The sequence below is a fragment of the Phasianus colchicus genome, chromosome 1, assembly GCF_987193195.1.
Source record: "Phasianus colchicus chromosome 1, bPhaCol1.hap1.1, whole genome shotgun sequence".
Classification (NCBI taxonomy): domain Eukaryota; kingdom Metazoa; phylum Chordata; class Aves; order Galliformes; family Phasianidae; genus Phasianus; species Phasianus colchicus.
This window is the reverse complement of record NC_143436.1, coordinates 110471275-110487855: the sequence shown is the minus strand read 5'-3', so window position 1 is coordinate 110487855 and position 16581 is coordinate 110471275. Positions and strand designations below refer to the sequence as shown.

Genomic DNA, 16581 nt, shown 5'->3' with positions numbered 1-16581 from the left:
TATTATGAACAGTGAGGGAAGGCAATCCTGCACCTGGACTACTCCTTCTCCATACTCTGTTCATTATCTCCTGGGCTCAGCTGTATCAAGGAAGCAGTGTTGCAAGCTGGTTGAGAGCCTCCAGACTGAAGTGCTTCTGAGATCCTTGTGGGAAGAGACAGAGGAACTTCATGAGAGATGGAAGGCTGAATATGACAGGCACAGCTCTTAGAAATGTTGGTAGATGCTACTTGACATCTCCCTTTGACCTTGCTTCTTCCCCAACACCTCTCTTTACTCTTGACCACTCCATTGGATATTTCTCAGCAATTGTTACAAAAATGGGGTCCTATCAATGTGAGTGAAATGGACAAAAGCAGTTGTTTTCTACCTTATACACACAATAGTGAATAACAAATAATCAATGTTGCATATACTAACTACAGGGAAGACTTGAGTTGGGTCTGTCAGCATGATATGGCCTCCATTAATGTTACATGGATGAAAAGCTCAAGGAGCCATTTTGAATGAGCTTCATCTATACCTTATTTTACCCAGTTCACCTAACCTTATCTTAAGCCACTTTTACACATAGCTAATACTCTTGAGTACAATTTATATACAGGAGGGTTTTTTGCCAAATGTATATCAACACTTAATACTGTACTAAAATGTTCGTGTTATCTAATTCTTGTAACTAAAACTTGTTCTTCAATACTAATCAAATACAGCCTACTAAGCACTCCACGCATTCAAAAAGAACAAATGTCCCAAATCTTTGTTCTTTTTGAAGAAACAAGCAAATTTCTAAGGCCTCACTTTCCTCTGCTTGCATATCTGCAAAATTAAAACAACATATCCAATCAAACCCTTTGCTTGGTTGCGTAGTATTTTCTTAATCTTCCCTTACACTTGCATTTACCTTTAAATTAAAGAGATGCACACGGGACAAAGTAGTTCAAAACTAACTCAAATACAGGAAGCCTGCTGTGTCTGTTCTTTTCCTCAAATTATAGATAAAGTAGCTTTCTCAACAGTTCTACTCACTGCAAAAATTGAAATCAGATATCCCTACAATGTGTTTCACTTGATAATGAGTGTGTCCCATCTACAGGACTTTACACATTCATATACACATTTTTCCAGTTTATATTACATTATACTTTTTTTTTTTCCTTATGCCAGGAATAACACAAATAACTGGTTTAAAAACCTTTACATTACAAAAAGACATCTGAGAACGTGGGGCATAAATGTCCAATGCATATCAACTTCTTGTGCTTTATAAATTGATTCCTTCTGTCAAGGGTAGACTTCAGGGCACTGAGGGCACTAATAAGCCTGAATGGCCTCACCTGAGATCCCTATCAGTTGCCCACAGGCAAGTAATTCAGAATGCAGCTTTACAAGGAGGAGAGGTAAAAAACCTTTCGTAGTAAAGAGTAAAGATCTTGTCATTTGATTACAGTGACATACACTAATTTTATAACAATCATGAATTACTGAAGTAATGTAAACTGCTCTAGTTGAAATATTGTGCATTATCATTACTGTAACACCCAGAGTTGGGACAGTCAGGACTATGAAGGCCTTCCTCAGTCCTGAATGGCTTGCTGCTGGGGAACTTGTCTGCTGGGAGCCACAGGAGTTATCTTAGGTCCCTGGGCTTAAAGAAAGTCACTGAGAGAACACAGGAGATTTGTTGTATTAATTCTTCTTTTTTTTTCCCCCCCTACTCTAAGTAGATTAGGGTTAAGACAGTGCTTGCTCCTGATTTGCCAGGAAAGCTAGGCTGACTCTCAGCTTTTTCATGAATCTGTAAGGCCTGTCTGTGACAATTTATCAAAAAACTGCAGTAACCTGTGATAGTGGGAGGTATGAAGCATTTGCTTTTGTTACATGTTTTTGACTGTAAGGTTTTGGTTAACAATACACTGCACTGATTCTACTATCAGACTCATTCCACACAGAAAAATATATCACTCAGTCTCTACACTTAAAAACCTTCCACAGAACACTCACTGCTGTACACGTAAATGATGCATAACTACCAAATTTTAAGAAGTTTCACTGAGTTACCCGTTACTCAAATATTAAATTAGTCTAGGATTTTTTTAGAGCTTCACTGTTCATTAAGTTTCTACTGAAGAACTTCCCTTGTTTTTAGATCCCTTCCCTCTATGGCCTGGAAAGGTACAGTGGCTGATCTGAAAGTAATGCCTCCTGTTTTATCACATCGGACCATGATGTCAGAAGCAGATGTTGGTGGCACAGCAGTAGAGGTTGAACCTTCCTGCCAATATCCAGTTACACGTTGTTGCAGTGTGACAGGTGGCAGCAGAGGGGCAGTTTGACAAAGTAGCATCTGACATGGAAGCGCTTATGAAGCAAAGGTGTGTCACTGAATTCCTCTATGTATAAAAAATAGCACCCATTGACATTCATTGATTCTTGCTGAATACTTATGGGGATCAAACAGTGGATGTGAGCACAGTGAAGCAGTGGGTGGTGCGTTTCAGCAGTGGTGACAGCAATGGGAAAGACAAACCACGTTCTGGACAGCCATGCACAGCTGTCATGGTGAAATGAAGAGCATCTCCGTCAGCTCATCTGCATGAATCAATAGATTACAACTGGGTAACTGTGTACAGAGCTGAATGTCAGCTTCAGTGCATTGGAAATGATAGTAGAAACATTGGAATAACTCAAAGTTTGCGCCAAGTGGATCCCACAAATGCTCACATAGGAACAAAATAACACCATCTGTAAGTTTGTCAGGACCTACAAAATCAATACAAGGCTGAAGGCGACAGTTTCCTGGATCACATCATTACTGGTGATGAGATGTGGTGTCACCAACACAAGCCAGAGTCAAAATGACAGTCCCTAGAGTGAGGATGTGAATTCCCTTTCAAAGAAGAAGTTGCAGACAGCCGTCAGCAGGTGAAGTGATGCACACTGTCTTTGCAATAGGAAAGGGGTGATCCTTCTGGATTTCCTGGAACCTGGATTATCATCAGCTCTGACTGCTACACTGCAACTCTGCCTAAGCTGGAAACGTGAACTTCCAGGGTCAGGCCTGAGAACAAGACAACCTTTCCCTTGTAATATGATGATGCCAGGTCCTATAGCAGTTTGAAGACTGTGGAGCACATTGCCAGTCTTGGCTGGATTATCCTGCCACACCCAACATGTAGTCTAGATCTGGCACCTTCTGACTTCCATATGTTCATGTCGATGAAAGATTGGCTATGTGGGTGACATTTTCCTAGCAACAACGCTGTCGTAGCTGCTGTGAAATAGTGGGTCACCTCTGCCGGTGTGTATTTTTATGAGCACAGCATGCAGGCTCTTGTTGTTAATCTCTGGCAAAAAATGCATAGCTAATAGCAGTAACTATGTTGACAAACACCATTTTGTAGCTGAGAATTTGCTCTAGCAAATAGTGTTATTCTGTTCCTTGTATCAGTTGTAGTTTCCATGGAAATGAAGAGAAGGCATTACTTTGAGAGCAACTTACATACATCCATTACTCCTGTTCTGGCTCAAATCAGGAGTCCCCTGCTAGCACGAGTCAGTCAATGATTTGCCTCTCCGGGTGGGAGTGGTTGTTAGTGCCAGAGGAGTGGGAATTGGTGTTCATAGATAATGAGCCTAAAAATTTTCCTGCTGCTGTAGCAGGATAAAATTTGAGTCAGCTCTGGTGCTTTGGTGGTGGTGAACTTAAAATTTTTATGCTGCATATAAAAAGCATGCACTTTAAACATGAAGAAAAGTAGTTGAGAGTATTGTGATGTCTTCTTGCGTTCAGGACATATTTTGACAAAAAGGAGTAGTTCTTGCAGCAGGAAAATAAATAGAAATAACTTAAGTTGTAACACCCTTCTGGAGATAAAGTTTCTCACCTCAGCAGGATGAGTCAAGCTGAGCCCCACAGAAGGGACAGTGATTGGGGCAGACCCAAGCTGACCTCCTGGAGCTTATTATAGTCATGCTGATCCTGCTGGGGCTCTGCAAAGCACAGCTGATGCTTACTTGTCTGCAAATCCTTCTGCTGCCCCACCTCTTTACTTGGCACTGAAGGTTGAAGTTACCAGCGTTATCAATGTCACAGCTGGTGGAGGTAAGGTGAGTCGGTAGGTGTTGCACAGGAGCTGCTTCATCTGTTGCTGGGGTGGGAAGATAGTTGTGATTCTCTGTTATTGCTGGTCCAGCAGTATAGGCTTGATGGAGTGAAAAGGGAGGAAGGAGTACATGGGTCCAGAGCCTGGAAGTGATGGTTTGAAATCACTGCAAAGGCTCCTGTTCAGCCTCTGGGCAGTACCCTTGGCTGCCTGCAGTCAGTCACTGCAGCTTTGGTGGCTGTGTTCGGTAATGTGTCTCCTCCCCTTAAGTCTCTCCTTTCCTTACAACCAGTTCACTGCTCCGTCTGTGACCCTCAGGCTTTATGTCTTATTTAAGCATCCTGTGTTTTCTAATGAGAACAGAAAGCTCTGTTAGCTTGGTAGATTCATAGCCTCGGTTGCTACCATCACATTGGACCTTGCTTTCTACAAGCACTACATTCACTTTATGAAGAGCCAACAAATGTTATGAGAAAAGCCAATCTGTTCGAAGGTACGCTGATATACAGGAATGGTTATTTCACATCTGGGATCTCTCTGCATGGAAAGTACACAAAATTTTAACTCATCAACTCTCAGAGATGCCCAAGCATGCTGAAAGTAGGACCATAAATTTCTAGGAGATAAAACATTTTCATAGAAAAAGAAAATACCAACAAAATAAGCAAGGTCTGTGGTGTTCTGAAATGCATTAGAAAAACATATTAAAAAAAACAACAACAACAATCCTGCCTTTTAATTTATGTATAAAAAAATGAAAAGATTCCCAACTTCCAGTAAAAGATAAAAGATTAAAAATATACTTCTCGTTTCATAGAAGACTGCCCTGTTAAATCTGAAATTTAAATCATAGTGGTTGATTATCAGTGCTCACCAAGAGGATTACAGAACAGTCATTAAATCTTATTACAAAGCGAAGTGCAGAAAGTAATTGCACATATTTGTAAGTAGCTTAGAATTGATTAAAAATGCATAAAGAAAAACGGCAAAGTTTTCTGCTGGCTCAAGCCTAGTAGCCCCGCTGGGTAAACACACACCAGCTCCTTCCTCCAGTAACCTTCTCTGCTTCCTCCCCGTGTGGCAGGAGGAGGATTTCTCCTCGCTCTAGGGACAATGACACTAGGCATGATGCTTGGACTGCTGTGAGCTGTAGGAGATAGGGAAGGCCTGCATTCATGCTGAAGTTAGGCAGCTTTAGGAGAAGCTCACCAAGTTTAATTTAAGCCGTTCCTCGGGCTAAGCCTTTCTTCCCCCACCCCCTTCCTCCTCTGAAGGCTGTTTTAAAGCTGTGTTTTCAAAGCGATGTATGGGGAATTAAGTGCTCCGGTTCCACAGCTGTTAATGTGATTTTGTGAGCAAATACCCTCTACTCCAGCACTGCACAGAAAGCCATAGTCTGCTGTGAGGTTTTATACATTCCCTGCATGCAAAGCTGTGCCAAATCAAGGTAACTTTGGAAGTGAGTTATCTCTGAGCAAATTACTGTCATATGGAGCTTCTTGCTGTCTGTTTGTTTGCACGGGGCAATGAAGCAGGCCTTCCCTGCAGAGGCTGAGCAAGAGGTAGGACTGAGTAAATTGTGTACGCCATTCCATGCTTAGGTTTGCTTGGTTATATAAAGATGTGCCCCCCACAACTCAGCTTTGGCTGAGCAGAGACAAATTTGGTATATAACACACTGCAAGGAGTAGTCTAGTCCCATGCAATCTAGATCTCAGCATTTTCAGGCTGGATATCAGGAAAACTTCTTCTTAGCAAGAGCAGTGAGGCAGTGGCACAGGCTGCCCAGGGAGGTGGTGGAGTCACCGTCCCTGGAGGTGTTTAAGAGCCATGTGGATGTGGCACTGAGGGATGTGGGCAGTGGGCATGGCGGGGGTGGGCTGATGGTTGGACTACATGATCTTAGTGGTCTTTTCCAACCTCAAAGATTCTATGATTCTAAGCCATTTGTTGATTATAACTTCGTGTTTAAGCTGCTCACATATCTCTTTTGGCATTGAAGATATATTGATATATTCCTGAGACACTGTGTTGTGTCATGCTTTCCCTTTCCTCTTAGATTCATCTTTTTCTCAGAGCTGAGGCAGTTTGGTTATATTCTACTGTGCCCATCTATGGGGATGTGGTAAGAAGGGCACATGAAGTTTCTAATTACCGGTCTCACATTGACAAATTTATGACATTTCATTTTATTTTCCTGTCTGAATTGAGGGGATTACAAAAGATTTTGCTGTTCTGTATTCATTTAGTACATCTATCTGAGCTTTTGAATAATCTTTGTTTGCAACTAGGAGAAAAATGCACATTTTGTCAACTTATCTTCAGCTCACTTCATGGGACTAGACCTCAATGGCTGTCCTTCAGATTAATACGAATTTAAGAACTGAAGCTCTACATAATGAGTTGAGAATATCTGTCTCAGAGTTTACTATTGATTTACTGCCCTAACATTCTTGAGAATTACCCGTTGCATAATCTATAGAACCAAATGATTTCTTTGCAAGGTTGCTGCTATCTCTTAAGGTTTTATCTAAAGCCTTGAGAACTGTAATTTTTTTCTCAAAGTCACATAAGAATCTTAGTTTTCTTTCAGTTCTAAAGAAAGTTTCTTGCTTCAAGGATTGTGCAGAAAAGCTTACAAATATGAATGTCAGAGAACAGTGTGGGGCTGAGATCCAGGAACATGGCCATGGAGGTGACAGGTGACAGAGTCCATCAGGAGCATCCAACAAGGGCAAACATGTGAGCCAGGACCAATGTCGATCCAGAGTCCATTGAGAGCTGAAGGAGACAGGGGCAGGGCTGGAGAGAAGGTTGTGGTATTGGTCCAAGAGATTCATCTGAAGGACAGGGCAAGAGGCAGAGAGAGGAACAAGTTGTGGTGTCTGAAGGGTCCTCCCAGGAGATGAGCTATTGCAGTGGAGGTCTGAGGTCCATACAGAGGACAGATCCAGAGGTAGGGATGGGGACCTGCTATACTGCAGATGGGGTAGGCATTCATGGCCTTGGAATCATAGAATCATTAAGGCTGGAAAGATCAATAAGATCATCTAGTCCAACTATCAACCCACTCCTGTGACCTCTCTAGAGCATGTCACTCTGTGCAACACTGATACTTTTCTTGTAAACCTCCAAAAATGGTTCCACTGCCTTGGGCTCAGCTGAACCTGTGTCCGTGGGCAGGTGTGAGGATTCCCAATCAGTCTGGTCAGGGACATTAAGGACTATTAGTACTTCTAGGTCTCTGACACTGAACCCAGCAAAGGCAAAAATAACCAGAATATAAAATGAATACAAAGATAATTTTCTGAACTCCAGATTTTTAAGCAGATTTCATTTGATAGAGAAAAGACAGGTACTTCCCGAAGCACATTTCACTGAAGAACTGAGCTACAGTGAGCCAGAAAAGGCTCACTGTATGCTTTGGTTGCCTTTGCTGCTGCATGCAAGGTACATCAACTTGCTTATATGAAGCAACCATGTTACAGGTTCCTCTTCTGTAGGGTGTGTTTTCAAGTGAATTAGAAAACACCTGCCTATTGGATTCTAAGCTCTTGATCAATTTTTTCTTACTCACATATCTACAACTTGACTTAATGCTTCTCATTTGGTAGTAGATAAGAAATTTCAGTGGTCCTTTGGTACTTTCAGATCATCACATGGCAACATTTCAGAATAATTTACTCTGTTTTCTAGTCATATTTCAAAGCCATGAAAGGACTTCCATGAAACCCCATGAACCGCATTTCCGTGAAATGTTTGCTTTGACGTATAGCTGCAAAAGCCTGGAGCCAGCTGATTACCATTGAAAGAGATATTTTGAAAATACTTTTGGTCCTGATTTAGGAAACTGTCTTTATCCAGGAATCACAGCTCAGCATGTGCTTTAAATGTGGTGTCAGGTCATGGAAATCAAATGGGTTTCTATGCATCTGCTTCAGTATGATCCTGAATCTAGACCTTTGTTGATGAGAGGTAATCTTTGTTCTGGTTTGTACTCACTTATACTATCATGTGTTTATCAACAGCCAAGGAGAATGGAGAAGGGCTGCAATTTGTTAATCACTGCCTGGAGAAATCTGTAAGCTGATCCTGGTATAAATAAGCAGGCATGAGAATATGCTTTAGTAGTTCTCTGTTCCTTTGGTAATGCAGGAATTTTGTTTGACTTTTGCCAAGTTTTTTTTTTTTTTTTTTAACTTAGTGTTTTTAGGTAAACACTATTTAAATGGCTTATGTTATTGGATTTTTTCTTTTTTTTTTTCCCCTCCCCTCTTTCCCAGGAGATAAAACCAATGAAATCCTCCTCTATTGAAATCAGTGGCAAACCTCTCATTGAATTCAGGATCTTACTCAACCAGAGAGTTCTTTTGCAAATAAGGTATTTAGATACTGCACTCAAGGGTGATATTCACAAATTTAATGTTGCTTTCTCAAAATAAAAATCTTGTGTGTTAGCGTGAGGAGGCCCTAACTGGAATGCTACTCCTTGAAAACTGATTCCCAGCCCTCTAACTTAAACCCAAAACCCATAAGATGGCAGTGAAGTCAGCTATCCTAGCTGCTTTGCACAGTGCCAATAACACAGTTAGTTGTTTGAAAAGGAAAACAAATTAACAAATAAAGAGAAAACAAACAAGACTGGAAGGGTTTGCTCTCCTTGCTTGTACGATCAGTCACATGTCTTTCAGGCACAATTCAGATCCAATATGCTTTTGCATGTATCAGCCAGACAGAGGTGCCAGAGGTGGACTTGTGAATCTGGGAGTCATTCAGATCCCAGGTAGCCTTTATCAAGGATGGATCCCAAAGCCATGCCTGTATGGGCCATACCTTGTTATTAACTCGGAGGCTTGTCCAGTACTGGGCTCACCATGCTAGTTTAGACTACTCAGCTTTCCTTCTGGCTGCAGATTGAAGATGTTCTGGGTCACCCAAAGCAACCACTTCATAGAGTCACCTGACAGAACGCAGCTTGTCCCCTGGCAGTGGAAAGTTCAGGTGGACAGGGTGTTGCAGGGACCATCCTTTATGGTCATTTTGGGGTAAGTCCTCATACATTAGTCCAGGGGCACAGCCACCTTCAGCAGTGCTTCTCTAGCATCTGTTTATGATGCTAGAGAAGCACTGCTGATTCATGTTGAGGCTGCTGTCACCAGCACCCCCATATCCCCTTTCTGCAAAATTCTTTATCCAATATACCTTGACTGGGATAAGTAATTTATTTGGGAAAGAAGGAGAGCTACTTCGTGTTTAAGAGGACTCCCCAAATGACACGACCATTTCTATTTTTATGACATCTGGGTGGCAGAATAGATAGGGTGACATGGATTATGGTGATGCTGATGAAAAGGAGCTTATTTAAATTTAGGTGCTAAAGCACATTTCAGCTTTGTATGTCTGTCTTCTGTACAGACTAATTAGTGTACGTAGGGAGATGAACAATGAGAAAGATACCAAGAGAGATCTGTGATATGACTTAACCTTTAAAAAAATAACCATTGTGTTTCAGCATCTCTGTGTCTGCATTCCTCTACAGATAACACCTGGTGCATCCTGAAAATTAGGCCTCTTTGAAGTGTTCCTGCATGTGCAACCAGAAGAAAAAGGCACACAAAATCATGGGTCAAATATTTCAGGTAAATATCAGGAATGGCAGTTACAGAAATGTGCACTCTCACATATGTTCACACATACATATATATATCTGATTGCAAATCTAATTAATGCAAACAGGTAAGTTCTAGCTATCATTAGACTGTATACCAAATGTAAGTAAAATGTAGTTAATTGTGCTACATGAGTTGACAAATAAAATACTAAGGTAAAAGAATACCGTACTCTTTATACAAATACTTCAAATGGAATATATAATACAAAATATTGATTCAAGAGGGTTGCTGTATTGAAAATCAAATGAGTTTTTGCCAGTGCTGAGAGCAGACAAGCCTCATGCAATCAGCCTGCTCAAATACTCATTACAGCAGTGCTGTTTGTGGCACTCGACTTAACAATCTGTCAGCAATTCCATTAAAAGAAACCTTATTTTTCAGGGGATTATATTTTGGCCATAAAAAGTTGTTTCAGTAAGAAATTAAAAATGTATTTATAGATGTGGTGTAAGGGAACACCCTCACCCCTCCATCCGAGTTGCTTTTAAAGGTCTGATCCTGGGTCACTTAAGTCAGCAAGAATTTTGCCATTTTTTTGGTCAGGAGGAGTAGAATTGAGATAAAAGGGTCTCTCAGTGATTAACTGCAGTTAACAGTAGCTTTGATTTTGACCTTAGCCAAGCTTATGTTCTCCAGTAAGATTTAATCACTAGTATGTGAGGAACTTTGAGGTGTCTCAGAATTATTTTTCTCCAAATAGTTTCCTATGGTATAGTCCTCAGAAACAGCTTTTCTGATATGATACTTTGGTAAATGAAGGCCAGTACTATGGCCCAGATTTCAAGCAGTTCCCTTCTGTGCCAAAATGGGGTCCTCCTACTACAGCTCCTGTGCTGAAAGCTGACACTGGAGGCAGTAGACCTAAGGACAGGAGAGTAATGTATTATCTTGAAGTGAAGTGTAACATTTATAAGATTTGACATTCAGCTAGACTAGATCCTGTGCAATCTGATCTGATGCTGATTTGGGCCTGCCTTGGGAGAGTGGTTGTTGACCAGGCAGTTCCAGAGGGCCTTTCCCACTTGCATTACTCTGTGGCTCACAAGAGTTGTTATGAGGAAGTCTAGTATCTGCTGTTGCTAAGAGCTGCTGGGATTCCTGTCCAGAGTCACTAATAAATATAAAACTTTTTGATGCTTTAGGACACGGAGTGTCAGGGTTTGCTTTGATCCATTATAGCTGTTGTAAGAGAAATGGCTTGGCTTGCTTTTCCATATCCAAAGTGAATGATTTATCTGACATGCTGTGAATCCAAATTCTTCATTTTTTTTTCTCTCTTTGGGGGCCACTTGAAACTTTATTTACGCAAAAATTAACTTGGATTGCAGCGTAGAAGAGCTTCTGAAAATTTTGCCCTGTAGAGTTGCATTAGCAGCAGAGCTATAATTGTGTTTCCTCTCATTTGTTCTGTAACGCTAAAGTCACACCAGTGTATTTGAGAGGTGTTTTAAGGTTATTAAAAGGTACTTTTTATACTTCTTAGACAGTTACTAAGAAGCAGCATGACAGCTACAAGAAAATAAGCAAAATGAAGGAGCATGTGAACTGGGAGTACATCAAGATGCCACAAACAATGCTAGATCTTCATGTGATGCTAGTTTGCTATTTGCAGTCATGCAGCATAAACCACACCAGTCTCTGTGTTCAAAAGAAAGTAAAACTACCAATGTGATGAGAGATATTGGCTTCCAGGTAAAAATAACGAGTTCATGTGGATGTTGGCAAGCTCTGTGAGACAGAGATGATCTGTAGTATGACTTGATGAACACTCCTAAAATGGGACAGTAAGCTTCTATTCCAAAATGATCAGTGTATAAAGCTATCTATCACCTTGTAATATGAAATATATTAAAAAGGTTGACTATGGTTACAAAGACAAAAAGATGAAAAACAAAATTTGTCCAACAATTATGATTGTTTAGGTCTTTTGCTTTTCGATTTTTTACTGCCTTGTTTAAGTTTCCTGCATGCACACAAATATGAAGAAAAGAAGCCTTTCCCAGATCTCATATAAGCTTTTCCTTCTTGCCTATTTAGAGCCAAGCATGCCTTATCCTTCAATTACTGCTAGCTCCTAGCCATGTCATCTACTTCTGAAATATTCATTTGCTGCCATCTTTGCTGCCATCATTTCAGTGATTGCTGTACACCTTTGCTGGATTTGATGCTAGCCTTTAGTCAGTGCTGAGGTCCTTTCTAATCTTCTAATCTAATACAGAAAATGTTCTATTGTGTGTCTTTGAAAAATATGTATATATAACGAGTAGCTTCTGTGCTCAGCTTCTTTGCAGTCTTACACCTTCCTCCTGAGTCAGCTACTGTGCTTGTTTGCTCCATCATTATCCTGGCTGAAAAATGTCAGAGTGATGGAGTACCTACGAGCAGTTTCCCAGTGAAAAAATAAAGGATTTGCTGAGTGAGCATGAGATGTGTTCCACAGAGAATCCTAATATCTGGTGGCAAAACCAGGACAGAAGCAGGTCCCCTTGCAAAGAGGTTAACCACTGATGGAAACGGAATTGTCACAGAGCCTAAGGAGCAGAATTGTTTCTTACTATTTTTATTTTTATGATGGCTGTGGCAGGCCCCCCTTTTCCCATATATATACATACATACATACAGATACATACATACATGTTCTCTCTAAGTGTGTATAGATCTATATTCTCTTTATTGTGTGTATATATTTATATGAAAAATATGTACGCATGCATATTTATAAGAAAACCACATCACTGAAACGCTAGAAAAATACTAAGATCTACTGGTATGTATTTTAAATAAGATTCTCCTCTGTATGTGGGCTGATATAATCTTTAATTACATGGCTGTGTACTAATTTTTCCAGGCAGGCCATACCCTTCTGCACATGTAAAAGGCAGAGTCCTTGGAAGGAGGTTAAATTCTTTTCAGTTTGGCTGCTTTTGGAGAAGTTTCCTAGTTGTACTTTTGAGCAATACTTAACCTTTGATAGATGAAATAATCTTATGAATTCATGCTCTCTTCTGTCCCTGTCCCTGACTTGCTCTGTCCTTCCCAAGCACAAGTGTGTTGACTATAGGAACACCACTGTGTAGTCTTCTTTCAGTGGAGGGTTACAAAGCACTGGTGGAAGGAGGGTTGAAGACACATGCTTTTGCCTTTGAAATTGAGTGGACAACAAAGAAAAGGAGCAACATACAGATCTCTGTCAGCAAATATGCTGTGCTGGCCACCACCTTCCAGACTTGTCCTAAATAGCATCTCACAGCATCTCTACACCCTTCTTCCCTTCCCTAGTCCTTCTTGCCTCACTGCTCCTTGCAGTTCTTATTTCTGCCTATTTTTTTTATTTCTGCCTATTTCTTTATTCTCACTCTCATTCTCCTGAAAGCTTTATCCCTGGCATTGAATTTGGCATGTTTCCCTATCCTCTAGCCTTTGAGGCCCCAGCCAAGTAACGTTTTGAGAACAGACTAGAGATAGTCTCCCTGCATTCTTTTCCCATTGGTGGTGTCTCAGTATTAAGGCTAGCAATTTTAGGAGTAAGTCCTGTTCAGCACATCCATCTCTACTATACAGTGACATTTACTTGGTGGCAGTGCAAGCATTTATTCTGATTGGCACCAGGAACATGCATAGAGATGGACCAGACTCTGAGCAACCTGACCTGGCCATGGACGTCCCTGTTCATTGCAGGGGATTTAGACTAGATAACCTTTGAGGGTCCCTTTCAACTCACGATTCTATGATTCTATGGAACAGGCTCAGTTCATATATTGGTTGCCCAAATGTAGCTTAGAATGTAGCTTAGGGTTGCTCTGCACTAGCGAATGGAAATTTTCTTAAGGAAACCCTTAGCCAAACTCAGCCCAAGAACACACCTTTGGGCCTAGAGCAAGTCCACCTCCTTCTATTATACCCCTTTTCTGTACGTGAATATTTAGAATCTCTAAAGTAAATAGTTGCAAGATTTTTTTTCTAGTTGGCCTCTATTTTGTAGAGAAATGACTGAAATACCTTACATGAAACCTCTCAATGGGATAATCCTCAGATAAATAATGTCTCTGAAGACTGTACCTTGCTCACTGCAGTTCGGTAGCATCAGAATTGCTACCAATAATAGTGAGGGGTTTAGAATGGCAAATAGTTGGACTACAAGATCTTAGTGTTTTTTTCCAACCTAAATGATTCTATGATTCTATTAAATCTTCATTACATCTAATATTGTACTGATTGTACTGTCAGCTCACCAAATAACAGCAGCATTGTAGGGATGGGATAGTGGGAGCTTTACCCATCTCCCCGGCTTCCTGGTAGATGTGGGGGCCTGAGTTATTTATACGTTGTCAAACGTGCCTTCGGCAGGTGGCCTGAAGCATTGTAGCCATGGAGGAGCATTCCTTGTCACTTCTTGTATGTTAAAAAATGCCCAGACTAGGGAGCCCTGAAGGGGAGCTTGCTAACCCAGATGTAGAACAACAGGAGCTGGCCTGTAATTCATACCATATATAAAAGGAATGCATTCATGCCCTCAGACACCCCTTTTCACTATGAAGAGAAGAGTTAAGACTTGTGCCCAGCATTACTTTAAAAAGAGTTTCCTGTCCCCAAGTGGATCTGAAATGAAAAAGAGGAGGTGTCCTCATAAGTGCTGCTTGGTTTCTTGCATATTAGTTCCTCTGTAGAAGTTGGCTGTCTTTTTACTGGCAATTATCATGTTTCACTCTTGGAAAAAAAAAAAAAAAAAAAAAAAAAAGCTAAAATCCTTTGTGGAGGTGGAGAAATTAATTATTTTTGCTCAGGTCTGAAAGCATCAAAAAGGGAAACTTGAAACCTTTGTACTGTACAGTTTTATTCCACTCAGCTCTAAAGAATACAGAATGATGCTGTTCACTGGAGAGAAATGTACTGTATTATTTCAGAGGTTTATTGTTACCAATATAATTTGGGAATGTGCTTTGCTCCCTATGGAAAAAGAACCGTTTCACAATGTTCTGTACTTTCTCTTCTGATGTTCCTGGTCCTGCTGGATGAATGTGCAAGCAGTTAGGTTAGGACATTCATTCTCCTAAAAAAGTAGGTAAAAATTATTCAGTAGATGTCCCCTGGTCAGGCGCTGATCTTATTTCTCACACTGTGGAGCCCACAAATAGCTGTAGCAAATTTCTGAAGAAATCTGACTTTAACCATCTCTAAATAAAGGTATCCCACCATCCTATGGACACACAGCAGCACTCTCACTAGTTCCTACCCATCAGCTGTCCTTTACTCCCTCTCACATTACGCTCCAGGCCTTGCTGTTCAGAAGTTCAGCTTCAGCTGACGACAGCAATATGGATGTACTGCAGCTGCCCAGTTGCAAAGAAAGATCCACCACTTAGCAGTTGGCAGGCAGCTGATTTTTGTGCCTTGTAGTCACATCACAGTGCTGTTGCACACTGTAATGACCAGGATGCCTTAATGAGGAATACCTCTCTCCACTGGTGATGCGCAGCCGACACATAGGAAATCAATACGCAGCAAGGTCATATGTCCTACCCAAGAATTTCCTTTCTGATGTACTTTACAGACTCATGGAATGGAAGACTATGCTGCTCATGGTTTCTTATGCTTTCTTGTAAAATCTGAGAATAACACATTGTACCCAACAACGCTTCCTTAGGACAGCAGCCCTGCAATGTTGTTTGTTTGAGATGGGACTCCTGTTGGGAGAAGCTGCCCTCTGCTAGTGTTTCTTGTGCTCCTTTAGCTAAGAGGAACAAATGCCCTTAGTTTCAACGTACAAATTTATTTAGTATGTGATTAAAATAAAGTTTCAGTGCAATTTTTCTAAGTCTGAACCTCACTGGTATTCTTGTACACTCCTCTGTCAAGCTCTAGTATAATGACACATTTATATTTAGGATCATTTTTGTCTCTGATTCAGAATGCAGCAATGAAATGTTGCACACTGATCTGAGGGGAGAAAAGTCATGATCTCCTAAAACTTGAATTTTAATGACTTTAGAGTGAAAATCAATGTTAAATTAAAAAGAGGTTTCAGTGCAACAAATGCCCAAACCAAGCGGGGAAAGTAATTTGCTTGATTTTTTTAGGTTCAGTTTGAAATTTTCTCACAAAGAAAAAGCATCACTGTTCCCCATCTGTAAAGGACTTTGTCTGGAAATTTTGAAGGAGCAAAATTTTATGCCTTGCTCATCTCACGAATGGATGTCAATGTCCTGTAACCTTAATAACAAAGGTTACATAAGGATTCTTCAAAATTCAGTTTTCATAAGGAAAAGCCCTGGAGAACAAATGATATTAGTCCCGAGGAAATTACTTTTACTGCATGTATGTGGCCGTAACAGACTGAGAACAAAAATCGATGGCTTATCCGCACAGCACGAACCCTTGAGATTATGGAAAAGCGGGGCTTGAATAACTTATTTTACTTTCAGAAAGAGCACTGGGACAAACATAAAACCAACAGAAAAACCAACCCATTCTCTGTGTAATGCTCTGTGTTTGCTGCAGCCTTATTCTCACGGTGTATATCACAACGCTGCAGAGTACATGTGTCTAAGAGAACACTAACCTTTTCCTTAGCTTCAGAACAGGAACGTGAGAAGTGTAAGTTATTGCTTCAGCGCAGATTTCCTGAGCCATCTTCAATAGTTCATTTAATTTCACTATGTATCAATTTCATGCTATAAAAGGAGCCTGTTACTTTTCATTCTTTTCTACAATGTTGTGAAAATGTGTTGTAAAATTTCAAAAGATAAACAGCCATGGGAGCTATACATAATTGTATTGATATATCTCTCTCCTTTCTCCTCTTCTTC

The 16581-nt window shown here is 40.6% G+C and overlaps 1 long non-coding RNA gene across 2 annotated transcripts; it reads left to right on the top strand.

Annotated features, from left to right (window-relative positions):
* Positions 1 to 4013: 4013 nt before the first annotated feature.
* LOC149919946 (uncharacterized) lies at positions 4014 to 12365 on the top strand. Of its 2 annotated transcripts, none has more exons than XR_016469570.1 (3): positions 4014 to 4102; positions 9643 to 9742; positions 11259 to 12365. It is a non-coding gene; the product is annotated as an uncharacterized LOC149919946 (long non-coding RNA). The 2 variants fall into 2 exon arrangements; XR_016469500.1 differs by lacking the exon at positions 4014 to 4102 and adding an exon at positions 8392 to 8484.
* The last annotated feature ends 4216 nt before the right edge of the window (positions 12366 to 16581 follow it).